The 27877-nt window shown below is 36.0% G+C and overlaps 1 protein-coding gene across 6 annotated transcripts in view; it reads left to right on the top strand.

Moving 5' to 3' along the window:
• Positions 1-27877, top strand: part of HS3ST5 (heparan sulfate-glucosamine 3-sulfotransferase 5) — a 288558-nt gene that overhangs the window by 20841 nt on the left and 239840 nt on the right. The gene's annotated exons all lie outside the window — the stretch shown is intronic.

Here is a 27877-nt window from a genome sequence, read left to right as displayed (position 1 = left end):
AAAAGAACTGATGAAATAAATTAAGGTACACCTATACAATGGAATACTAGTCGACAAAAAGAAAGAATGAAATAGAACTTAAAATAAAAATATGAGATGATTTTTAACATAATTTTTAAATATAAAAGCAAGATGTGCACTCTCCAGAAAAATAACAGTAAGCTTTCCCACATGATATTTATATTCAGGGTACCAAAAAAAGAAAAAATAGAATAAAAAATGAGAAGATGATGTTTTTTAACTAAGTCTTTTGAAGTGGCCTTCACAGAACATCAACATGGTCACAACTATGGATAGACTTGGAAATAGCAGTGACAGCTGGTGACCAGAGGCTATACTACATATGAATCAAATTTAGAGAAAACTTGAAGGTGCAGATCATTCTCTTAAGCTATATTTGTCTGTGGAATCACTCCCAACAGTAACAGTTTTGAAACCAAAGGAGACAAATTGATATAAATCACAAGTGTTGCATAATGGTGCATGCAAATTAAATAATACAAAAGAAATATATTAAGTTTAAGAAAATTAAACAGATTGAGTTCTCAGTTTCTCTGTGAGCTTGGAGTATATAATATCTTCAGAGACATACAAATATCACATTTAAAAGAAGCCACATAAACATAAAATTAGATGCATATTTAAAATACATACTATGGATGGTTTTTGGTTTAGGGTTGTTTTTGCAAACAATTATAGCAAAGCAAAACAAAAACTTGCCAAGATGATAGGAAATACCTAAATCTTGTTTCTCCTTGGGCTGATAGGAGCTGATAAAAGCGGTGTTTTAGCCATTCTTGGTAAAAGATTATGAAGTTATAAAAAGCTAATAGGTACTGAGCATTTGCTGGGTCTAAGCATGGTACTGAGATTTACATAATAGTTAATTCCCCATAACAACTTGACAAGGTAAGTGCTTCTGTTTCCCCAAGTGGTTCATTACTTTCCCAAGGTCCCACAAGTAGTAAAAGGTTAAGTGGGCATTTGAACCCAGAGCTGCTGACGCCAGAGCTCTTGTTTGTAACCAAGATGCTGAATGCTCTAAGCTTAGGGTGTAATCTACAGGAGGGAGATGGGATAGGATTCAGTTAGCTTTACAGAGCTACAGGGAAAGCAACTCAAGAGAATGGATTTGGGTATAGAAACAGGAAATAATGTTGTGCAGAGTCTCGGTGGGCAGAATCTATGACTTGTATTTTACTGTTATAATTTTGTCCAGGATAGTTCTTTATTATCAGATAGTTATTTTTTTAAAAATCTGTTTAAAGAGTCTGAGAGATCCCAGGAATAGGTGAGAGAGGGAGAAAAAATAAAAATTTGACCAATCCAGTGATGAGTAGGTAGATAAATTATAAAAATAATCCACATGGATTTTGAAATCACTGAGGAAGAGATTGAAGTTGAGTTAAAGCATTGCTAAGAGTTTTTGAAAAAAGTATATACTATGCTTTTGGCTAGTGTAGACCTTGCAGTTTTCCTAATTGGTCACCTTATATTATGGACAAGCCACGAAGCGGACAGCATGTAGTTCACTCCCCAGGATGGGGAGCCATGAATGGTAAGGTGTTAAACGGTGGAGATTAATGAGCCTTGGCAGGTCAGGAATGGGGGGAGCTTGGGTGGCATCTGCTTGCACGGCAGTGGGTTTAACTCTTGCCAGTTATATGTGTAAGAGCTCATAGTTCAGACTTCCAAGTGGAGAAAAGCTCACTTTATCTAATAAAGTATTCTTATTTGAGTATGTGCATTAACAGTGATGTTAATGAGGACATCCGATTTTCTGAATCTTGTTGGTGTGTGCGTGTTTTCATATGTTTTGATGATATGGAACTCAGGTCACTAGCCGCTCTATCTAGTCAGCCACTTTTCCCCATGACTTCTGCCCACGTTCCAGCCCTCCCGCAGACACCATCATTACTCTGAGGTTCCTTCATAGCCCTTAGGACAACTCGGGAATATTTAACCTGTGCTGGTGTCAGCCCCCAATTAAAACAAGCTCTCTGAGAACAGGCACCATGTCACTTTTGTTTCCAACTAGGTATTGCAGATGCCCAGTCTACCACTATAGGTACTCAATGAGTATTTGTTAAATGAACAGATGGCTACATGAAATGTCTTTCCCATTAAACCTGAACAATCAAAAACATTGTAATATACAATTCAAATATCATATCCATAGATATTGCCCACAACCTAAAGAAAGAATATTTTTCTTATTGAGATTTTAAGACTGTTACAGAATTCCTTTGTATTTCTGTTAGCACTTTCACTCTTAAGGAAGCTCAGTAACTGAGACTACATGTTTCTGTGTACTCCACGTGTGTTGAAGATTGCCCTTGTGAGTAATGCAGGAAGAAAAATTGACTTGAGGAAGAAGGGGGCACTTCTACATGAGAACGTAAGAGATCCTAAGGGCATTTTTCCCCAAGACTGACCTATGGAGTTTACAAAAAGGAAAATAAAATTATTTACATTCTCATGGTACCTTGGCTTTTACAGAGATATTGGACATAAATTCCCCATTTGACATTTTTACATCTTAAAGAAACCGAGAGTTGGGATTACCTGCACAAAGTCACTTCACTAATAATTGGAAAATCAAAGATGTTAAGTCAGATCTCTGAGTCAAACTTCAATGAGTTTCCCATTAAAACACCTAAAATAATTTGCTTTTATAAGGAAGATCTCATTTTATTTCCCAAACTAGCTGACATAGTGTAACTGCTATGTAACAATTTCATTGCCCTAGAATTAAAAAACAAAAACAAAAAGAATAGCAACTCAAGATTCATAGTATCATCTCTTTCTTATAGGCTAATCTAAGCATATAAGATAATCTAAAACATTTTTATCTTACCTAAAATATAGAAAAATTTTTTTTACCTTTACAATCTTAGAAATAAAAACTAGTGCTGATAATTCAATGAACTTGCTCATCTAGGAAATTTTATTTTTTCTAGCAGCCTTAACTACAGAACACTTAAGTAATATTTATGGAAATTTTCTGTTAGCCCAATAATATAATATTTGGTGTGTATAATGTGGATTACTCTTCCTCTGAGATCATTTGCTTTTATTAGTTTTTTTTTTCTTTTTGAATCAAGTTGTCACTTGAATACTTTTGGATGTATCTGGAATCATCTCCCTCATCTGCTCTCCATTTCTTGTCCCCTTGGAATTAAAAAATCATCAATTTGATTTCAGTGCTCATCTGATATGTGACAGAATACACAATACTGGATGTGTTCCAGGCCCACATCACATTTAATGCCATCCCTCCTCCAACAGATGGCCAATGTGTGTTCATTTTATGAGTGTCAGAATGGGGCTGCTTCCTGCATCATTGGTTTATTGCAACTGGTAGTGATATGGTTGGAAGAGTTACTTCCAAAAGCAGATGACATTATGGTATAATTTATACAAATAATTATATGTACACAAGCAAACTACTAAAATACAAAAAATAATTTCTATTGCCTTGAAAAAAGGCGGTGTTATGGAAGATCCTTGTTCACTGATGGCCTAATTCACTTTATATAACAGTCAATTCAATAACTGTTGATAGAAAAAGTCACATGCCTGCTTCCATTTCTCTTAATGGCACTGCAGGATTAGATTGAAGCATGAATGAAAAGATGGTATGTTTTCAAAGCCTTGGCAGCCTGCGGTGACCTTCAGAAGAAATGAAATGCTCTGCTGGCTAGAGAAACAATTGAGCTGAAATCAGTGAGGTGCAGAAAACTCAGAGATAGACTTCCCAAATTAAAATCTGTTAGCAATAGCTCAGACAAGAAGAGGGAGAAGAGAATATTATTCTGCAAGGTGATTTAATGCAAAGATTTAAAAATGGGGGAGAAAACAAAGTTTAGTTAAGAGAAAAAAAATTTTTATCTCCTGAAGAGTTTAGTGTCTATATATTATCTAGACCATGAACATATCTAAGTCTATAACCTGTTGAAAAGCATGCAGAAAAAGTCAGAACTTTTCATAAAGCAGGGCATGAAAGAATTAGTAGTGGTCATAATATTTTTCAATCAAATTGTTTTCTATGTACCTCTAAGTCACAAAACAGTCAGTGGATCACATATTTGTAGAAGACTTTTTTTTTTTGCGGTACGCGGGCCTCTCACTGTTGTGGCCTCTCCCGTTGCAGAGCACAGGCTCCGGCCGCGCAGGCTCAGTGGCCATGGCTCACGGGCCCAGCTGCTCCGCGGCACGTGGGATCTTCCCGGACCGGGGCACGAACCCATGTCCCCTGCATCGGCAGGCAGACTCTCAACCACTGCGCCACCAGGGAAGCCCTGTAGAAGCCTTTTGACATGTTTATTATGAAATAGTAATACTAAATATGTGTACTAAATCTGTTGATGGCTAAGCTCTATTTGTAATTTTTTTCTATTTTATGAAAATAATTGAATGGAACAAGGTTTCTGGTACCTTGTTAAGAAACTAAAATGACCCCCTAAATATATGTCTAGGATACAGATCAGATAAAGCATAAGACTGAAAATATACCTCTTTCATATTTGTAAGGAATAAAAGGAGTTGTAGTGGACAATGAATAGAGAGATGTGCTATATTCTAATATTATGTGTGGCATTTCCATTAAAATGCTTATACATAATGGTAAAATAGGTAGGAAATCTAACCATGCTTGCATATTCTATACATGAGAATTTATATGCACAAATAAAAAAGCTTTTATAGCCACAAATGCTCTATTCATATGTTGCCCAAGTCACATAGTATAGTTATTAATTTTACATTAATTTTTGTTGTTTTAATTACATTGGAACCAGAAATAGTGGGGAAAGGTAGAGGTATAATAGCATAAAGTTAATACTATCTTAATTTTAATCTTACTTGAAAAAAATTACATTTCTAGAAAGTCTTACAATGCTCAGAAGCTTCAGTGTCGAACTTTTATTCATTTCTCTTCACAGTCAGTGACCTACATAATATCTATGCCAAGTCTTAAATGTAAAACTTCTGAGTGCTCAGCATAAATTAAAAAAATGAATTTGTAAGCGTTCATGTTCTCCTACTGTTTATCTTTGAAGAAAACACATGTATATTGAAATTAAAAATGGAAAGGATATTCATAGAATTACTTTAGTGCTTCTTAATCTCTTTTGACTATATTCAGTTGAAAATTTGGCCCTTTCTCTAGGGAAAAAAAAAGAACATGCACACAAAAATTTCTACTGAATTTCAGAGAATTTGCCAACTCTCTCTGTGAATTTCCAGGGACTCCTTGGACCCATGAAAGCAAAAAGAAAGCTCACTTTATTTTTCCAGGAAATTACTCAAAATACTAAATGTTATTCCCATTAAATTGAAAGGCATATGTATGGACTTAAACTTGTAAAATTGCTCTGTATCTTACTGTGACAAAGGTAGCTTGCTGAAACTGACCTATCTAATGTCTCAACTTAGGAATCAGTCATGCCTACCTCTAAAGGCAGTCGTTCTCAAACTGTGCTCTTTGGACTAGCAACATCAGCATTACCTGAGAACTTGTTAGACATGCGTATTCCTGAGGTGTCACCTCTGACATGCTGAATCAGAAACTTGGGGTAAAATTTAACAAAATATTTTAAGAAGCTTCCAGGTGATTCTGATGCAAGGTAAAGGTTGTGAACCACTAGTCTAAGGAATTTTCTTATTTCTAATCCCCATAGCCAAGCATCTATTTTAAATTGCTTGATTGATACATAATTTACATAAAGTAAGATGCATTCGGTTTTAAGTGTACATCTAGTGAGATCTGACAAATCTTTGTACCCATTTAACCACTACCACAATGAGGATATTGAATATTTTTTCCATCTCCCTAGGAAGTTCCCTCACTTACCTTTGCAGGTAATCCTTGTCACTTTCTACATAGTAAACCATTGATTTGATATTTATCACTATTGATTAGTGTTGCCTGTCCTAAAACTTCATATAAGTGAAATTGTACAATTTGTGTCTGCTCCACATAATTTAAAAAAATCATCCAGGTTGCTGTATCAGTAGTTCATTTCTATTTATTGCTGAGTAGTATTCCATTGTATGGATATACCACAGTTGTTTATCCATTCATCTGTTGTTGGCCACTTGGGTTGTTTGCAGTTTAGGATTATTGTGAATAAAGATATTATGAACATTCTTCTACAAGTCTTTTTGTGGACATGTTTTTATATTTCATGGGTAAATAAATATATAGGACTGGAATGTCCAGATCCCATGGTCAGTGTTTAACCTTTTAAGACTGCCAAATGGTTTTCCAGCATGGTTGCATTCCCATCAGAAACATGTGAGAGTTTCAAGTGATTCCATCACATCCTCATCAGGAGTTAGTACTACTAGCTTTTTGTCTTTTTTTTTTTTTTAATGTTTGCCCTGCTAATGACTGTCAAGTGATCTCTCACTGTAGTTTTAAATTTAATTTCCTTGATGATTAATGTTGAACATTTTTCCATGTGTTTATTGGGTATGAGTATCTTTTCTTTGATGAAGTGGATTCTTTTGGCCATTTTTAAGTGGGTTGATTTTCTTATTGCACAGCTTTAAGAATTTTTTTTTTTTGCTTCTGGATACAAGTATTTGTCATAACAGGTATTAGAAATATATTCTTTCAATCTGTGGCTTGCCCTTTTATTTTCTTAATGATATCTTTTGAAGACCAGAAGTTCTAATTTTGATGAAGTCCAATTTATCAGTTTTGTTTTCTTAATTTTGTATTTATTGTGTCTAGTCTAAGAAATGCTTACCTACCTAAAGGGTCTTCTTGTTTTATTGTAGAAGTTTCATAATTTTAGCTTTTATATTTATAAATATAAATATTTTATATTTTTAATTTAGACCTAAAGTCTAAATATGTTTTGTGTATGGTGTGAGGTAAAGGTCAAGGTTCATTTTTTTTCCTACTTGGCTATCCAGTTGTTTCAGCACATTTGTTGGAACTTCCGACAAGCATCTGTTTTTAACTTTTAAATAGTTTACATTAGAGTTCTTTTAAAAGCTTGAGACTCTTATCCATTATTTTTAGATTTTGCCAGAGGTCCCATTAGATAATGTTAGTTTGCAAACATATTAACAAGAACTCCAAATATTCCTAGGCATTTAGTATTAGTCTGAATATTAGTTTGGCCCAAATACATAATCCAAATACATAATCACAGAGATCAAATGGAAACATAGTCAAGATATCACTGTTTTCCTTAAGACATCGTAGATCTCTTTATGTCTTAGTAAATGAATATTAGAATCATATAGGGTTATATTATTTGAAAGTTATACATCTTGGTTAACCACTTCCCTTGAAATAAACATATAAATGTTTTTGTTGTTTTGTTTTTGATTTTTCTTATTATAAAATAGTGCTGTGATTAACAGCCTGGTATGTATAATTCTGCATTCTTGTCTGATTGTTTTAAATGGCAGCGTTTGCTTCAATGAATAGAATTGGGAGTTCTGTTTCTTTGCTTATTTGATGTATTTATTCTTGAGCCTGAGCACTTATCTTGATGACTTTGTTTGTATCAGAATAATTCAACCTACTGGAAACTTTACAATCTGGAAGTGAACCAGAAAGTTGCCAAACTGTACTTATTTTTCCAGGGCATTTTGAGGACTTAAGTGCGTTTATATATGTGGAAATAGATGAAAAATTTATCAAACTTTCCTATCATTGCAAATTGTGGGGAATATAATCATATCACTAAATAAACATATATTTGATAGATATTTATTGTGTACAAGGCCTACTTAGATGGAAGTGGGCTGGGAGAAAAAAAATACATTTCCTGAATGTCTAGGAGGAGAAAAAAACTGGTGATTAAATAAAATGGTCTCTTCTACACAAGAAGTTTTTTTAATTGCTGCCTTTTACAATACAACCGAATTTGAAAGCTTGAAATGCCATTTTAGGTGGCGTTCCTTACTCTAAAGTCGTTAAATAACTTACAGATAAGCTAAATCATTTGATTTCTTATCTCTCAGAAAAAAAAAAATCTAGAGTCCCAATTTTTTTTTTTTTTAATGCAACTGCCTCTCTCTGATCATTGGTATATATAGTAAAGGCAGATTTCCCATTCATTTATTGAGTAACATAATAGATGTTGTACTGAGTAACCTGGAGGAGCTTGCCACCTGTCTGGGAATTTAAAGCTTGAAACATATTTTAGATATAAGAATGTTAGTCTGGGCTTCCCTGGTGGCGCAGTGGTTGAGAGTCTGCCTGCCGATTCAGGGGACACGGGTTCATGCCCCGGTCCAGAAAGATCCCACATGCCTTGGAGCGGCTGGGCCCGTGAGCCACGGCCGCTGAGCCTGCGTGGCTGGAGCTCCACAACGCGAGAGGCCACAACAGTGAGAGGCTCGCGTAAAACACACACACACACACACACACACACACACACACACACACACACACACACACAAGAATGTTAGTCTGCAATGAAATCTAAGTCTTCTGTAAAGACGGTGACTTTAATATTTTTTTCCTGCCATTCTGTCATGGATTCATTGCTTGCTTGTCTAATGTAATATATGAGAGGGAACAGGTTCACTGCCATCTTCCATTGACTCATAGGTCTTGTTCTCTGCATGTTACCCTTAAGACCTTGATGAAAGGCATGCTCAAGTATAAATAAATATAGAGACCTTTTTCTTTAGATATATTTTATATTTATGAAATAAAAATTGGAAAAGAGCCCTGGCAGGTAATATTTAGTGCAAACTTAATTTTCTGCTCAAAATGTGACACAATCTTGGCCCAAAGGTAAATGTATTGTAGTACTATGTTTTTCAGTGTTTTAGTCCTCTTATAAAAAAATTAAAATGTTTAACACAAAAGACTAGTTTAATATTTTCAACCTGAGGTTACTATTTAATTTATTATACTGAGTGGTATTTTAGAAGAGGCGTATAGGTGTGTCTTACTGACAAGTCATCCAAATAGTAAGAAGTTTTCACTTATTACTGCTTAAATCTATGTCTTGGACAACTCTATTTGTACTTTAAGTATATTACAAGTTTCACTTATTTGAAGCATGCCACCCTTTTCAGAACTTCATGTCTTCTGGTACTTGTACATACTCCGTGAAAGTTTTTCTTTAGTGTGATCAAAGAAAACACTTTCAGTGGCATCCCCTAGGTTACTTGTACAAAGCCAGCTTCCTTGGCCTTACCTTTTCTAAATCTGAATCTCTAAAGATGGGACTCTGCATTCCATAATATTAACCACATCCCAGGTGAGTGTGACATTTTAAAGACCAATGCTTTGTGGGATTGGTTCTCATTTTTGCCTCCTGGTTGCTTGTTAATATGGTTCTTGGTCTGAAGGGAAGATCATCCTTTTCTTGTTTCACGCCTGCTTGACCCTGAGACCACCTGCTTATCAAGGAGAGCTGTGTCCCAGCTCCCAGGGAGCAGGAATATCTCTATGTACAGTTCAGGGTTTTGTTGATATGCAAGGGACTGTCAGGAGAATCACCTCACCAACCTTTGTGTTTACTCACTTCTTCCCCGGGTCTTGCCTCCTCCTGGGACCCTGTGCTGGGGCAGTTTGGAGCCTCTGAGACGTTGCATAGAGCTATAGCTCTAGTCAATAATGAGAGAGCTAACTTCCTATACTTATACTTAAATGTTCAGTGAGCCATCTAGTTTGTGTGAAACTGGGCTATTTCCTGCTACGTGAGTCAAACAAGGACAAGAATATTAAGAGACTCTTGCTCTAAAGAGAATTTTTAAAAAATTCAATGTACTCTTAAGATACGCTTATTAGTATATAAAATTTCAACTTAAAATTTTTAATAGGCATTTACTATGACAACTTTTTCCACATTATTCTTGAAATAAAGAATATTCAGTTAATTACTTATTTCCTCTCTGTGAGCAATGTCAGTGTATAAAAAGTTACTTTCCAAATTAATCTGTTGTTATCTGCTTTCTAAAGCAATCATTTTTAAGCAGTCTTTATTGTGACTCAACTCATTAAACTTTTGACTACATCAGTCTTAATATTGCATATTGACTAATAACTATAAATTAGAGTAATATTATATATACTGACATACTCAAAACCCCCAATCATTTTAATCAAAACCATTTCAAAACAGGTCAATAAGAATATCTTTGAGAATAAATCTGAATTCACCTCACATTGCTATTAATTAAAATAGTAATATTCCAAATTTCCTTGGATATGTTGCTATCAATATTTTATTATCTATTAAAAGGAAGCAAATTACATCTCACTAGTAAATGCCAGTTCATCTGCTTTTTAAATTTAAATGCACATTCTTTCTGCCCTTTACCTTTACAAAGTAGAAATTGCATATGTTATGCATTGCTTTACACAGGCTTCAATACCAAAATTATTTTTTATCACTATTCTCCAAAAATTTATTTCAGACCAACATCAATGAATCCAACTTTTATCCTAGTTCCTGTATTAAATTTTAATATAATAAAATTCTTAGACATTTATAAAAAGAGTTTTATCATAGTTCATAGCAATCTCTATATAATTTCAACAGAGTACTATGTGAAGAAAGTAAGGATACTTGTGATACACATATTTCAAATGCAGCATCCTGTGTTGGTCTTACAAGAGAAAGAGAAATGATTTTTATATTATTCAACCACTGGTAGAATGAGTAATGACTCAGAGGATGTCCCAGCAGACCTACCCTAGGTAATCTCATGGACCATAGTATAATAAGGTTTTAGGAATCAGAGTTTGGAATTTCCTCTCAGTGCCCACAAAGTCAAGAAACTGTAGTTTGACAGCATGAGGCTTTGGACCTTCTGTATCAACAGTAAAGGAAACCCAATCCACATCTTCTCTACTCATGACTTGGGAGTCCTTGCTTAACAGGAATGTAATGAGATGTTCATGCTGTTCTTACTACTGCAGTTATGTGTATTTCCCCATGAGTCTCCTCTGGTTGCTGCTACCACCTATACAACTGTGGTCAGAACAGAGTTTCAGGAGGAATAGGAGATATTGAAATGAAGAATCACCCAAGAAGTGATCTTATGTCCTAATGTGTGTTCCTTAAATTTAGAGCTTTTCTTTTCTTGGTGATCAAGATATCTATTAAACTCATTGGATTCCTGGGTTATAAAGCATTTAATACCATCTCACTTAATTTGGGTACCCAAATAGTATTTTTCAAATATAGCTGTTTTATAGCAGCTATATCTTTAACTACAGGAATACTATATGTGTCTCCTTTTTCTCCTAACCTGTGAAATGATGAGAATGTTTTTAGTCTGTTGTCATATTGATAGATATCAATTTGCAGCTAGAATATAGAAACACAACATTCTGTTGAAAAATTATTATAAACAATCTCAGGCACTAAAGTACTAACATCTTTCAGTAATGTTATAATACGAAATTGGCCCTGAGGTGTATTCTAGGTTGAAATTACATACTATTTATAATCTCATGATTAAACTCTTTGCTTTTGAATAATCTATATACTATTCATGAAAAGTTTTGCCTTAAATGGTCCCTGAATAAACCAAAATAAAAATGCTAAAATAAAATTTAGAGTCTTAAAAAGAAAAGGAGGACTTTGTTGAACATTTTTAGTAGTCGTAATTGTTTCAGAATATATTCAGACTAAGAATTTCAGAATTTAAAGTACTTTTGTGGAGGCAGAATGCAGTGGGAATTGCCCAGGGAATGTGTGGCCTTGAGTGAGTCACTTGGACTTTCTAAGCTTAAATGTTTATTTCTACTATTTTAAGGAGCCAATCAGCTGGTTTCTCCCTTCCAACATTATAGTACAATGTATCATATAAACTCTGGTTCTCATGATGTGATCTGTGGACTCCTGGGATCCTCGAGTCACTGTCAGGGAGTCTGTGAGGTCAAAATCATTTCCATAATAATATGAGGGTGTTTTTTGTCCTTTTCACTGTGTTGACATTTGTATGGATGGTGCAACAGTCAGTGGTGAAAAAAACTTCTGAAGCCTTAGCACAAATCAAGGCAAACTGATTACATTCTCCCTTGCCACACACTCGCACTTAGAGAAGAAGGGAGAGGAGGAGGAGGATGCAGCTTTCCTTAAGAATGTCCCTGATAAAGCAGTAAAAATTAATTATATTAAATCTTAACCATTGAATGTGATCTTTTAAATAGGCTACATGATGAAATGGGAAGTATGCATCAAGCACTTCTGAATATAGAAGTACAAAAGTTCTCTTGAGAAAAAGCTCAAGTGGATTGCTTGAGTTGCTAGCTAAACTAGCCACATTTTTCCATGGAACATCATGTTTACTTGAAAGAATTGTGGACAAACTGCAGTTATTCATTCCTGGGTATTTCACAGACATTTTCTCAAAAATGGGCTGTCGCTTCGAGGAGAACAACTGACAATATATTCTGGCAATGATAAAATTCAAGCTTTCAAAATAAAAGTACTGGAAAACATGTATATGCCCCTATTACTGTGACAGCTTTGAAATAGGTAAAGACGTTTCTGATGAGACGGGTGGTAATTTTTTTGATAGTGAAATGTGTCAACATTTGGAAGATTTGTAGAGTTCAGTGTAATATTTTCCAAATGACAGTGTTAAAATTTATGCTTGGTAAAAGTGAAAGATAGAACTATTTTAATGTAAGAGTACAAAAGTTCACTGATATAGTTTCAGATTCCACAATGCAGCCAAGCTTTAAGAAACTATTACTTGTCAAATGTCGGTGTAGTATTAAAGAAAGATAACCACAGTTATCTGAAAATGCTTTTGAATTATTCTTTCCTTTTCTAAGTACACATCTATGTGAAGCCTGATATGTATCTTACAACCAAAACAATGTATTGCAACAGATTTAATGCAGAGGCATTTATGAGAATCCAGCAGTTTTAAGCCAGACATTAAAGAGATTTGTAAAAATGTAAAACAATATACCTCTTCTTGTAATTTTTGTGAAAGTACAGTTATTTTCTTTATAAAAATATTATGTGTTAGCATATAATAGGTTTATTATTGGTATTTTTAAAACAAATTAATAATTTTTTAATCTCAGTTTTGATCCCTAGTATGGTAAATAGTGATAGATATAACCTACATAAACAAAAGGACCTGAGACCAAAAAGATTGAGAATTGTTAATAGAAACCATGAGGCTGGTGTGGGGGAAGCTATTCAAATATAAAATAAAGCTAAAAATAGTACGTTTTAGCCACTAGAGGGAGCTTTTATTTTATATAAATTATGTATAGAGTAGAGGCATTAAGAATTTATATGAAAAACAAATGCAAAAATTCTAGACTCACAGCACTTAATATATAAAACACAGAGCTTTGTGAGAACCCCCCCAGCTTTTTGTGCTTTCTTTCTATGGTATCTCTTTAAACATAATGGAAGGATTTTTTTTCTATAGCCATAAGTTTGTGTGTGCCTAGTATGCTTAAGAAAATTCCATTAAAGTAGACATTTAAGAAAACATCATGAAGTATTACTATATGACACCATATGGTAAGAAGTCATTAATTCTTTTGTTCTCTTTCTAATTGATTCCTTATAAATATAAATAGCAGGAGTTGATGCAGTTCTTTCTCCTCACTGACCTTTGAGTAACTGCTAGTTGAGTTTAGGTTAGTCAGAAATACTTCTGCCATTTTGTATTTCTCCCAGAGACATTTATATCAGTTATGGGGAAATGACTGTACATATGGAATCAGTGACTGAGTTCTGAATGATTTATTTCTTCTCTAAAGTTCACGTAGAATCACACTGCTACTGCAGCCAGTCATTCCTGTGGTTTTATGAACTCTCCCTCAATGACATCCATTTTTTAATAATAAACTTATTATCTTTGTCTTCCTGAAGGCTTGGTATGGAGAACCACATCTTAATTGTTAAGAGATGGGTGCAGGATCAGTAGTTAAAGCTGCTAGATGACTTTTGTAGGTATTTTAGAAATAATTGCATGCATTATTATTTGTATTTTATAAATAATCTTAAGCAATCAGTGTTATGGTAAAACTGCAGCTAAGTATATCCAAATTTACAGCTGCTATGTTGTTCCAAATTCCTTATGATGTTTGTTCCTGGGTAAGACGAGATGTGCCCTGAGAAGGACAAAGGTGAGGAAGTCCCCTGCAAGAGAAATTGTTTTCACTAAGTACTTTCTTCTTCCTGAAGAACTTCTTGTGCTCTCTCAAACCAGTTGTTCTTAACATATTGAAATAAAAAAGAAAGGAAAGAAAAGAAAAACTTTAAAAATCAGATGAAAACCATGATTCCTCTGCCCAGAAAAATATACAAGCACAATATGCTAAATTTTGCATACAATTTTAAAGGTTTTCAGATCTTCTGAAGTCCACAAGAATTCCAGTTAAGAATTCTTGTTTAACTCAATAGAAAACCAGTGAAGATAGAACATGGTAGTGTTTTTTTGTTTATTTGGGGGGAAAAGATAAGTATCTGGGATAAGTTTGCATTAACCATCTTATGTTGGAATCACTAAAAATATCTTTGGGTATTCTGAAATGCTTTTAGTAAAGGCTTCATAATCCTTTTCTGTTAAAAATTTTATGCAAGCTAGAGCTGGAAGCTTTGGTAGAATTGAGGCCAGAACTGGTGAAACCTGGTAACTCCTCAGTGCAGAAAGTCCATTCAGCCTGTCAGGTTTTTAAAACAAATTTAAGAAAGTGATGCATTTAAAAAAGCCTTATTGAGTCAATCTTGGTTTAAACAAATTAAACTTTCTTGAGTGATTTAGAGCACTCAATCCCCAGGAGCCGAAGTGGTCTCAAGAATTCAATGGTAATAGCTACACAAGTTTAAGTTATATAAAATAAGCTAAGAGCATTTTAATTACAGGCAAACCTAAATAGTAACATTAACGTTGTTAATCCATATTTAGCTTTTAACATTTTTACTCTTAATTGAGAAGGAATTGGAATAATATATTTAAACTGCAAATAATGAAGACATAAGATGATTACACTAAGAGATAAAGGATTGAAGGACTAAAAATGCTCACTAAGGATCCTATAGGAAAGAAAAAGATGAGAGAAAAGGGTGGAAAATTACTTTTGTTCAATAATTCCTGGCTGGTGTTGATAGTTGAAACTTACCAGAAAATCAAATATTTTTTTCTTTCAAGGTAAATTCTGTGCCCCAAATCTCTGCCCCCTAGAATTTTTATAAGGAATTTTCATTATTCTGCATTTCTTTCCAGATGCCTTAACTTCTTTTAACCATACATCTATATATCTGAATTATTGTCATTGGTTTTACTTAAGTAGTAGGTGATTGATAGTTTAATTTTGCTTATGTGCTTGTATATAGCTATAGTGAAGAAATAAAACTTGGTAAATTCTATTGTTAATAAACTTAAACATGACCCTCCCATAGTATTTCACACTGCTATGTTCCAGTGATCATGAAATAATAATTTTCTATGAGTTTCAGCAAGGCTAGATTATTCTTACCTTGATTCTCCTTTTTGAGGGTTATAGTGATAGAAATGAGTAATTTTTCTATCTCTATCATGACCTAATTGAGCCTAAAAATATATATTTAGGGTCATCAGGGGTCATCATTCATGAATTGAGCGCATACCTCCTGATTGATACCTGAAGTATAGTTTGTAGGCTGCCACTATGGCAAGAATAATTCAACACCTTTCTGGGTAACTGCAGATATTTGCAAATCTTGGAGAGAAGAGCAGACAGTATGATTAGCAGCTTGAGCAAATCTAGTGAGTCATCAATGATGTTCAAAGCCAATAAAGATCTAATGAATACATGCTGCAGGTTTTTTGTTTGTTTGTTTTGGTTTTTTTTGCGGTACGTGGGCCTCTCACTGTTGTGGCCTCTCCCGTTGCAGAGCACAGGCTCCGGACGCGCAGGCCCAGTGGCCATGGCTCACGGGCCTAGCCACTCCGCGGCATGTGGAATCTTCCCAGACTCGGGCACGAACCGGCATCCCCTGCATCGGCAGGCGGACTCTCAACCACTGCGCCACCAGGGAAGCCCCATGCTATAGTTTTAACATTGGAAATCAACGTTCAGTTATCCAAAAGTCTATTTTTTCCTTAAAAAGCTTCTTCTAAGCCTTTGGTTGCCCTGCCATTCTTCTAAACTTGGCAGTCATATTTAAGTGGTGATGATGGCACATAGCAGGGCTGTGTCATGGTCCTGGGAGACCAATCCTGTTCTAAAGAGAAACTTTTGAAGTAGCTAAGGGCTCAGCTATATGTCCAGTCCCTCCAGGGGAGGGATGGTAAGAGCTAAGGAGAGTGTCAGTGTCCCTGAAATTGAGTTCAGGTCAAGGAACCGGGCCCCAAGTGGAGAAATTAGGAAACCAAAGATTTACTATTTGGGGGAAAGAGTGTGGGGTGGGGAGCCCTGGTGATGAGACAATAGGGAGAAAATTATAGCTTATTTGGGATACAGATGCCTTAAATGTACACCAGCACCTAGGATACCAAGGTTTCATCTAGACCTTACTTGCTACTGGGAATGGGGCTTCTCAAATTATATATGCCATTGACTCAGGTGAGCTAAGAATACAAGTCTTTGACAGTGGCTTCATGACTGGGAACACAAAGACATCTTTAACTTCCCAGGGCATGCTAGTGTGTCCTGTGTATAACCTTCAGAAATAAGTTAACTTTTAAAAACAATAACAAAGATGTCAGGATGGTTTAATTTATGTATACCAAGCTAAAAATGAATTTACTAACATAGAGACTTTTTGCAGAATCAATTTTTGAAGAAACGTTATTTTTAAAAAACAACTTTACTGATGTGTAATTCCCACATCATAAAATTCACCTGAAATGTACAGTTCAGTGGTTTTTAGTATATTCACAGAGCTCTGCAACCATTACCACAATCTAAAAAGCACTTTAATTGCTTTTTGCATAAAATTCTGTACCCATTAGAGTCACTCTCCATCCTCCCTCTCCCCAACCCACCATCCCTAGGCAACTACTAATCTAGTTCCTGTCTCTATAGGTTTGTCTATTCTGGACATTTCATACAAATGGAAGCATATTTGTGGTCTTGTGTGATTAACATCTTCAACTCTGAATAATGTTTCAAGGTTCATCCATGCTGTAGTATGATTCAGCATTTCACTTTTCACTGCTGAATAATATTCCATTGTATGACTTTACCACATTTTATTTATCCATTCATCAGTTTATTAGGGTTATTAGTTATCATCAGTTATCAGCAGTTATTAGGGTTCATCACTTTCTGCCTATTACAAACAGTGCTGCTATGAACTTTCATATATGTATGTACATTTGTTTTAATTTCTTTGGAGTATATACTTAGGAGTAGAATTGTTAGGGCACATGGTAACTCTATGCTTAATATACTGAGGAATTGCCAAATTGTTTTCCAAAGTAGCTGCGCCATTTACAGTTCCACCAGCAATGTTATGAGGGTACTAATTTCTCCATATACTTGTCAGCACTTATTATGTCTGTCTTTTTCTTTTAGCTATTCTAGTGGCAGTAAAATAGTGTCTCATAGTTTTCAGTTGCATTTTTCTAACTACTAATGAATTTGTTGAGCCTCTTTTCATGTCTCAATTGGCTATGTGTATGTCTTCTTTGGAGAAATGGCTATTCAAATCCTTAGACCATTTTTAAATCGACTTATTTGTCTTTTAAATTGTATTTTATATACTTAAAGCACTCTATATATTCTTTTAGTTTTTAAAACATCTTTATTGGAGTATAATTGCTTTACAATGCTGTGTTAGTTTCTGCTGTACAGCAAACAAAGTGAATCAGCTATACATATACATATATCCCCATATCCCACCCTCTAGGTCATCACAGGCAACGAGCTGATCTCCCTGTGTGCTATACAACAGCTTCCCACTAGCCATCCATTTTGCATTTGGTAGTGTATATGTGTCGGTGCTACTCTCTCACTTCGTCACACCTTCCCCTTCCCCTCCTATGTCCTCAAGTCCGTCCTCTACGTCTGCATCTTTATTCCTTCAATGCCACTAGGTTCATCAGTACCGTTTTTTTTTAGATTCCATATAGGCGTGTTAGCATACGGTATCTATTTTTCCTTTTCTGACTTACTTCAGTCTGTATGACAGACTCTAGGTTCATACACCTCATTACAAATAACTCAATTTCATTCCCTTTTATGGCTGAGTAATATTCCATTGTTTATATGTGTGACATCTTCTTTATCCATTCATCTGTTGCTGGACATTTAGCTTGCTTCCATGTCCTGGCTATTGTAAATAGTGTTGCAATGAACATTATGATACATGTCTCTTTTTCAATTACGGTTTTCTCAGGGTATATGCCCAGTAGTAGGATTGCTGGGTCATATGGTAGTTCTACTTTTAGTTTTTTAAGGAACCTCCATACTGTTCTCCATAGTGGCTGTATCAATTTACATTCCCACCAAAAGTGCAGGAGGGTTCCCTTTTCTCCACACCCTGTCCAGCATTTATTGCTTGTAGATATTTTCATGATGGCCATTCTGTCCGGTGTGAGGTGATACCGCATTGTAGTTTTGATTTCCATTTCTCTAATAATTAGTGATGTTGAGCATCTTTACATGTGTTTGTTGGTCATCTGTATGTTTTTTTTTTAACATCTTTATTGGAATACAATTGCTTTACAGTAGTGTGTTAGTTCCTGTTTCTAACAAAGTGAATCAGTTATACATATACATATGTCCCCATATCGCTTCCCTCTTGCATATCCCTCCCTCCCACCCGCCCTATCCCACCCCTCTAGGTGGTCCCAAAGCACCGAGCTGATCTCCCTGTGCTATGTGGCTGCTTCCCACTAGCTATCTATTTTATGTTTGGTAGTGTATATATGTCCATGCCACTCTCTCACTTTGTCCCAGCATACCCTTACCCCTCCCTGTATCCTAAAGTCCATTCTCTAGGTCTGCATCTTTATTCCCATCTTGCCCCAGGTTCTTCGTGACCATTTTTTTTTAATTCCTATATATGTGTTAGATTACGGTATTTGTTTTTCTCTTTCTGACTTACTTCACTCTGTATGACAGTCTCTAAATCCATCCACCTCACTACAAATAACTCAGTTTCATTCCTTTTTATGGCTGAGTAATATTCCATTGTATATATGTGCCACATCTTCTTTATCCATTCATCTGTTGATGGACACTTAGGTTGCTTCCATGTCCTGGCTATTGTAAATAGAGCTGCAATGAACATTTTAGTACATGACTGTTTCTGAATTATGGTTTTTCAGGGTATATGCCCAGTAGTGGGATTGCTGGGTCATATGGTAATTCTATTTTTAGTTTTTTAAGGAACCTTCATACTGTTCTTCATAGTGGCTGTATCAATTTACATTCCCAGTAACAGTGCAAGAGGGTTCCCTTTTCTCCACACCCTCTCCAGCATTTATTGTTTGTAGATTTTTTGATGATGGCCATTCTGACCGGTGTGAGATGATATCTTATTGTAGTTTTGATCTGCATTTCTCTAATGATTAATGATGTTGAACATTCTTTCATGTGTCTGTTGGGAGTCTGTATATCTTCTTTGGAGAAATGTCTATTTAGATCTTCTGCCCATTTTTGGATTGGGTTGTTTGTTTTTTAATGTTGAGCTGCATGAGCTGCTTGTAAATTTTGGAGATTAATCCTTTGTCAGTTGCTTCATTTGCAAATATTTTCTCCCAATCTGTGGGTTGTCTTTTGGTCTTGTTTGTGGTTTCCTTTGCTGTGCAAAAGCTTTGAAGTTTCATTAGGTCCCATTTGTTTATTTTTGGTTTTATTTCCATTTCTCTAGGAGGTGGATCAAAAAAGATCTTGCTGTGATTTCTGTCGAAGAGTGTTCTTCCTATGTTTTCCTCTAAGAGTTTGATGGTGTCTGACCTTACATTTAGGTCTTTAATCCATTTTGAGTTTATTTTTGCGTATGGTGTTACGGAGTGTTCTAATTTCATTCTTTTACATGTAGCTCTCCAGTTTTCCCAGCACCACTTATTGAAGAGGCTGTCTTTTCTCCACTGTATATTCTTGCCTCCTTTATCAAAGATAAGGTGACCATATGTGCATGGGTTTATCTCTGGGCTTTCTATCCTGTTCCATTGATCTATATTTATGTTTCTGTGCCACTACCATACTGTCTTGATTATTGTAGCTTTGTAGTATAGTCTGAAGTCAGGGAGCCCGATTCCTCCAGCTCTGTTTTTCTTTCTCAAGATTGCTTTGGCTATTCGGAGTCTTTTGTGATTCCATACCACTTGTGAAATTTTTTGTTCTACTTCTGTGAAAAATGCCAGTGATAGTTTGATAGGGATTGCATTTAATCTGTAGATTGCTTTGGGTAGTAGAGTCATTTTCACAATGTTGATTCTTCCAATCCAAGAACATGGTATATCTCCATCTGTTGCTATCATCTGTAATTTCTTTCATCAGTGTCTTATAGTTTTTTGCCTACAAGTCTTTTGTCTCCCTAGGTAGGTTTATTCCTAGGTATTTTATTCTTTTTGTTGCAGTGGTAAATGGGAGTGTTTCCTTAAATTCTCTTTCATAGTTTTTCATCATTAGTGTATAGGAATGCAAGAGATTTCAGTGCATTAATTTTGTATCCTGCAACTTTACCGAATTAATTGATTAGCTCTAGTAGTTTTCTGGTGGCATCTTTAGAATTCTCTATGTATAGTATCGTGTCATCTGCAAACGGTGACAGTTTTACGTCTTCTTTTCTAATTTGTATTCCTTTTATTTCTTTTTCTTCTCTGATTGCCGTGGCTAGGACTTCCAAAACTATGTTGATTAATAGTGGTGAGAGTGGACATCGTTGTCTTGTTCCTGATCTTAGAGGAAACACTTTCAGTTTTTCACCATTGAGAATGATGTTTGCTGTGCGTTTATCGTATATCGCCTTTGTTATTTTAAGGTAGGTTCCCTCTATGCCCACTTTCTGGAGAGTTTTGTTCATAAATTGTTGTTGAATTTTGTCAAAAGCTTTTCCTGCATCTATTGAGATGATCATACGGTTTTTATTCTTCAATTTGTTAATATGGTTTATCACATTGATTATTTTATGTATACTGAAGAACCCTTGCATCCTTGGGATAAATCCCTCTTGGACATGGTGTATGATCCTTTTAATGTGTTGTTGTATTCTATTTGCTAGTATTTTGTTGAGGTTTTTTGCATCTATATGCATCAGTGATTTTGGTCTGTAACTTTCTTTTTTTGTAGTATCTTTGTCTAGTTTTGGTATCAGGGTGATGGTGGCCTCATAGAATGAGTTTGGGAGTGTTCCTTCCTCTGCAATTTTTTGGAAAAGTTTGAGAATGATGGGTGTTAGCTCTTCTCTAAATGTTTGATAGAGTTCACCTGTGAAGCCATCTGGTCCTGGACTTTTGTTTGTTGGAAGATTTTTAATCACAGTTTCAGTGTCATTACTTGTGATTTGTCTGTTCATATTTTCTATTTCTTCCTGGTTCAGTCTTGGAAGGTTGTGCATTAGTAAGAATTTGTCCCTTTCTTCCAGGGTGTCCATTTTATTGGCATAGAGTTGCTTGTAATAGTCTCGTAGGATGCTTTGTATTTCTGCGGTGTCTGTTGTAACTTCTCTTTTTCATTTCTAATTTTATTGATTGGAGTCCTCTCCCTCTTTTCTTGATGAGTCTGGCTAATGGTTTATCAATTTTGTTTATCTTCTCGAAGAACCATCTTTTTGTTTTATTGATCTTTGCTATTGTTTTCTTTGTTTCTATTTCATTTATTTCTGCTCTGATCCTTATGATTTCTTTCCTTCTGCTCACTTTGGGTTTTGTTTGTTCTGCTTTCTCTAGTTCCTTTAGGTGTAAGCTTAGATTGTTTATTTGAGATTTTTCTTGTTTCTTTAGGTAGGCTTGTATAGGTATAAAGTTCCCTCGTAGAACTGGTTTTGCTGCATCCCATAGGTTTTGGATCATTGTGCTTTCATTGTCATTTGTCTCTAGGTATTTTTTGATTTCCTCTTTGATTTCTTCAGTGATCTCTTGGTTATTTAGTAACATATTATTTAGCCTCCATGTGTTTGTGTTTTTTACATTTTTTTCCCTGTAATTAATTTCTAATCTCATAGCATTGTGGTCAGAAAAGATGCTTGATATGATTTCAATTTTCTTAAATTTATTATGGCTTGTTTTGTGATCCAAGATGTGATCTATCCTGGAGAATGTTCCATGCACACTTGAGAAGAAAGTGTAATCTTCTGTTTTTGGATGGAATGTCCTATAAATATCAATTAAATCTATGTGGTCTGTTGTGTCATTTAAAGCTTGTGTTTCCTTATTAATTTTCTGTTTGGATGATCTGTCCATTGGTGTGAGTGAGGTATTAAAGTCCCCTGCTATTATTGTGTCACTGTCGATTTCCTCTTTTATAGTTGTTAGCAGTTGACTTATGTATTGAGGTGCTCCTATATTGGGTGCATATATATTTATAATTGTTATATCTTCTTCTTGGATTGATCCCATGATCATTTTGTCATGTCCTTCCTTGTCTCTTGTAACATTCTTTATTTTAAAGTCTATTTTATCTAATATGAGTATTGCTACTCCACCTTTCTTTTGATTTCCATTTGCGTGGAATATCTTTTTCCATCCCCTCACTTTCAGTCTGTATGTGTCCCTAGGTCTGAAGTGGGTCTCTTGTAGACAGCATATAGATGGGTCTTGTTTTCCTATCCATTCAGCAAGCCTGTGTCTTTTGGTTGGAGCATTTAATCCATTCATGTTTAAGGTAATTACCAATATGTATGTTCCTATGACCATTTTCTTAATTTTGGGGGGTTTGTTTTTGTAGGTCCTTTTCTTCTCTTGTGTTTCCCACTTAGGGAAGTTCCTTTAGCATTTGTTGTAGAGCTGGTTTGGTAGTGCTGAATTCTCTTAGCTTTTGCTTGTCTGTAAAGCTTTTGGTTTCTCCATCGAATCTAAATGAGATCCTTGCCGGGTAGAGTAATCTTGGTTGTAGTTTCTTCCCTTTCATCACTTTAAGTATATCATGCCACTCCCTTCTGGCTTGTAGTGTTTCTGCTGAAAAATCAGCTGTTAACCTTATGGGTGTTCCCTTGTATGTTATTTGTCATTTTTCCCTTGCTGCTTTCAATAATTTTTCATTGGTGTTTAATTTTTGCCAGTTTGATTACTATGTGTCTCAGTATGTTTCTCCTTGGGTTTATCCTGTATGGGAGTCTCTGCGCTTCCTGGACTTGGGTGGCTATTTTCTTTCCCATGTTATGGAAGTTTTAGACTATAATCTCTTCAAATATTTTCTTGGGTCCTTTCCCTCCCTCTTCTTCTGGGACCCCTATAATGCGAATGTTGTAGCATTTAATATTGTCCCAGAAGTGTCTTCAGCTGTCTTCATGTCTTTTCATTCTTTTTTCTTTATTCTGTTCCACAGCAGTGAATTCCACCATTCTGTCTTCCAGCTCACTTATCCGTTCTTCTGCCTCAGTTATTCTGTTATTGATTCCTTCTAGTGTCGTTTTCATTTCAGTTATTGTATTGTTCATCACTGTTTGTTTGTTCTTTAATTCTTCTAGGTCTTTGTTTAACATTTCTTACATCTTCTCAATCTTTGCCTCCATTCTTTTTCCAAGGTCCTGGATCATCCTCACTATCATTATTCTGAATTCTTTTTCTTGGCGGTTGCCTATCTCCACTTTCTTTAGTTGTTTTTCTGGGGTTTTATCTTGTTCCTTCATCTGGTATATAGCCCTCTGCCTTTCATCGTGTCTATCTTTCTGTGAATGTGGTTTTTCTTCCACAGGCTTTAGGATTGTAGGTCTTTTTGCTTCTGCTGTCTGCCCTGTCATACATGAAGCTATCTAAAAGGCTTGTGCAAGTTCCCTGATGGGAGGGAGTGTTGGTGGATAGAGCTGACTGCTGCTCTGGTGGGCAGAGCTCAGTAAAACTTTAATCCGTTTGACTGCTGATGGGTGTGGCTTGGTTCCCTCCCTGTTGGTTGTTTGGCCTGAGGCAGCCCAACACTGGAACCTACCTGGGCTCTTTGGTGGGGCTAATCGACCACTCTGGCAGGGCTCACGCCAAGGACTACTTCCCAGAACTTCTGCTGCCAGTGTCCTTGACCCCACAGTGAGCCACAGCCACTGCCTGCCTCTGCAGGAGACCCTCCAACACTAGCAGGTAGGTCTGGTTCAGTCTCCCCTGGGGTCACTGCTCCTTCCCCTGGGTCCTGATGCACACATTACTTTTTGTGTGCCCTCCAAGAGTGGAGTCTCTGTTTCCCCCAGTCCTGTTGAAGTCCTGCAATCAAATCCCACTAGCCTTCAAAGTCTGATTCTCTAGGAATTCCTCCTCCCGTTGCCGGACCCCCAAGTTGGGAACCTAACATGGGGCTCAGAAACTTCACTCCAGTGGGTGGACTTCTGTGGTATAAGTGTTCTCCAGTCTGTGAGTCACCCACCCAGCAGTTATGGGATTTTATTTTACTGTGACTGTGCCCTTCCTACCGTCTCATTGTGGTTTCTCCTTTGTCTTTGGATGTGGGGTATCTTTTTCGGTGAGTTCCAATGTCTTCCTGTTGATGATTATCCAGCAGCTAGTTGTGATTCTGGTGTTCTCGCAAGAGGGAATGAGAGCACATCCTTCTACTCTGCCATGTGGGTTCCTAATGAGCACTCTATATATCCTTGATGCAAGTTCATTTTCAGATATATGATTTGCAAATATATTTCTCCCATTCTGTGTTGTCTTTTTACTTTCTTGATGATATTCTTTGAAATACAACGTTTTCAATTTTGATTAAGTGCAATTTATCCCTTTTTCCCTTTGGTCACTTGTGCTTTTGGTGTCATATCTAGGAAACTACTGCCTAAAGTTACTGGTTACTTTGGTATGTCATTTTACATCTTAACCCTTAGTCTTTTAGGCTTACATTACTTTTCCTTTTTCTCATGGATAGGCTATTTTTACCAGCCGTTAAGGACCATAATTTCTGGTGTCAGAGCATGGGAGAGGGAGTAATATTCAGAAAGTGCATTTTTTTTCTTTTTTGTGCGGTACAAGGGCCTCTCACTGTTGTGGCTTCTCCCATTGTGGAGCAGAGGCTCCGGACGCGCAGGCTCAGCGGCCACGGCTCATGGGCCCAGCCACCCTGTGGCATGTGGGATCTTCCTGGACTGGGGCATGAACCCGCATCCCCTGCATCGGCAGGTGGACTCTCAACCACTGCGCCACCAGGGAAGCCCAGACAGTGCATTTTTTAGATACCGGTTACTTCCTAGTGTTCACTAGCATTGAACTTGGGAAGGAGTAGATAAGAGCACAAAACTTCCATTTCCTTCTTTACCTCATTTAGAAATTTCAATTAGGTATAATATATTTGCTGTTATTCTTGATAGATTTTAACTAGTACCTAATACCTTGAATACCCACAAAGGTCATCAGTACTAGAAAATTCAGTCTTATCGTCTCCAAATCAAGTTGTTGGATACTGTTATTTACCAGAGAACAAAGAGTGTGTGCTCTTGAGTCATACTCCTAGGTTGAATCCTGACTCTGTTTCTTATTAGCTTTGTGAGTTTTGGCAAGTTACATCATGGTTTGTCTTGTGTTTGGATTCTCATCTATAAAGTGGGAATAACAATAGCATATACCTTATAAAATTGTGAGGACTAAATGAGGTATTATAGGTAAACTCCTTAGAATGGTGTCTGACATGTAATGAGTGCCTGTAAGTGTTAGGTGGCAACGATGATATTATAAAATTGGTGTGTCTGTGAAAAATTGACCAAAAGAATTCTGATCAGTCTTCTTTGTTACTGTTTAAAGTATTTCAGACAAAGTGAAACGTGACCTGAAAATATGAGCAGCACTAGATATGCATATCTGAAAGAGAAATCATCATAGTCATTCATATATTTACTGGTTTTCTTTTAATATTTGTTTTTCTCTTATGAGAATAATTTATATCTTCTATGGTGAGGAAATTGCTTCCATCAATCTTTGTTGATTAATTTGTTTGAATTCCAAGCATTAAAATAACTCATTTGTTAATCAAAGTTTTCTCGAAGTATTACTTTCAAATACTGAAAATACACTGATATTTTATATATGGCAATCAATTTCTCAACTACTTTCAGTAGCTACAAATATGCTAATACTTCATATATGACAATTACAGCAGGGAGAGTAGGACAAGAGACACCACCATCACGTAGAGGAAAACCTTTTAAAAACAATTATATTAACTCCCTTTGTAGGAAAGATAATTCATGGAGAATTAATGTTGAGCTTCATAAAAACATGTTCCAGTTACTGTTCCCAAAATAATGTGTCAGATCCTATTGTATTCATTATCTCTGCTACTCATTCTGGCAGTTTCAGTTATGCTGTCACTAACTATTTCATGAGACTAACATACCATTTTCTAGCAGAAGTCCTGGGATAGTTGCCTTGTCTCCCTGTCACTCCTTGCAGGAAGGCACAAGCCAGGCTTGTTCTGTCTTCCCAACATCTAACACAGTACTTTGTCCAAAGAAAGTACTCTGTAGATTCCTACAAAATCATACAATTTTAAAGCTACAAGAGAAAGGCCTTCACTAGAGATGGGTAAATTCATAGAGTATTAATATAATGTCTGAAAAAGTATATGCTAACTCTACACTGAAAGAACTGGTATAAGTCTTAAAAGACACTTTTCCCTAGAAGCCCTGCTTCCCTTTCTTCCTCTGCAGTTTCTTCTGGTTCCTTCTCCTGTCACTCATGTTGCTAACATGAGTTGCCTGAGGACACCTCTGGGTTGGGTGCTGCCCAAGTGTGTCCCCATAATACCTTGAACTTCCTCATCACAGCCCAGATTCTATCAGTTTTATAAACCTTTCAGCTTGTTTAATTGTCTGTCTCTCCCTCTAAATCGGAGTCCTGGTGGGATGGAAACCCTTATATTCCTGAGTTGATCATTGCATTCTTTATGCATGCCCAGCACGTAGTAGTACTTGTTGCAGAGTAATTCCTTATATATTTGCTGATGATTGAAGTTGTATCAAGCTCTGCCACTAGCTAGTTGTGTGGTCTTGGGGAAGTCAGTAGCCCAAGGACAGACTAGGCCTCTGTCCTTCTATCTTTGAAATGATGTGGTTGGACTTGATCAGGGTTTGAAATCAGATGTTTCACTTGATGATTCTTACCCAAAACAATGTTTTTACTTTTGCTTTTTTCTGTTTTTTGGTTTGTTTTCAGAGATGCATGCATTCCTGCGAAGCCGCAGACCCATCACCTCATTTCAAAGTTGACCCTTGTGTTCATGTTATCTGAGGCTCCTGAGGCATTTGAAGTTGCCACCCCTGTCCTAGGAATGAGCTATTGATCACTCTCAGTTCTAAAATTTTGATGCTAAAATTTCATGCTTCAGCCTGAGTTTACTTGTAACAGGGAACATTTATTTACATTGGCTTGTCCTCTTGAGTATCTTGCTTTTTGGCTCTTTCCACTTGGTAATGTGTATGGATTCCAAAGCTTACAAATTCTTGTGGTTGGCTCTGCCCTTTACTTCAACAGAGGTGTTTATATGTATTTGTATCTTTTCTCTAGATATCTTTATGAGCAACATGCAAGGGGACCCTCATTGTGATAAAGATGGATGTTACATCTTTATGTAGAAGATGTTAGAAGTTTCCTGTTATTCATTTGACATGAATTTATTTACATTTCTTGCTATGGATCATACTCATACCTCTGTGTTAGTTAGAGATGTATGAATACATTTTGATTTGGAATTTAATAGCAATATGTGTAAGTGTGTGTATATTTAAACATATAGGCATATTAATAACTTTATCTAGTTAGGTAATACCCAGGGTTTTTTTTTCTTTAGGACAAAACCAAATATAAAGACTTTGTATAATTCTCAGTGAATCTTTTG

This window comes from Mesoplodon bidens, assembly GCF_964165515.1.
Source record: "Mesoplodon bidens genome assembly, chromosome: 12".
Classification (NCBI taxonomy): Eukaryota; Metazoa; Chordata; class Mammalia; order Artiodactyla; family Ziphiidae; genus Mesoplodon; species Mesoplodon bidens.
The sequence above is the reverse complement of the archived record's forward strand: the minus strand, read 5'-3'. Positions and strand labels throughout refer to the sequence as shown.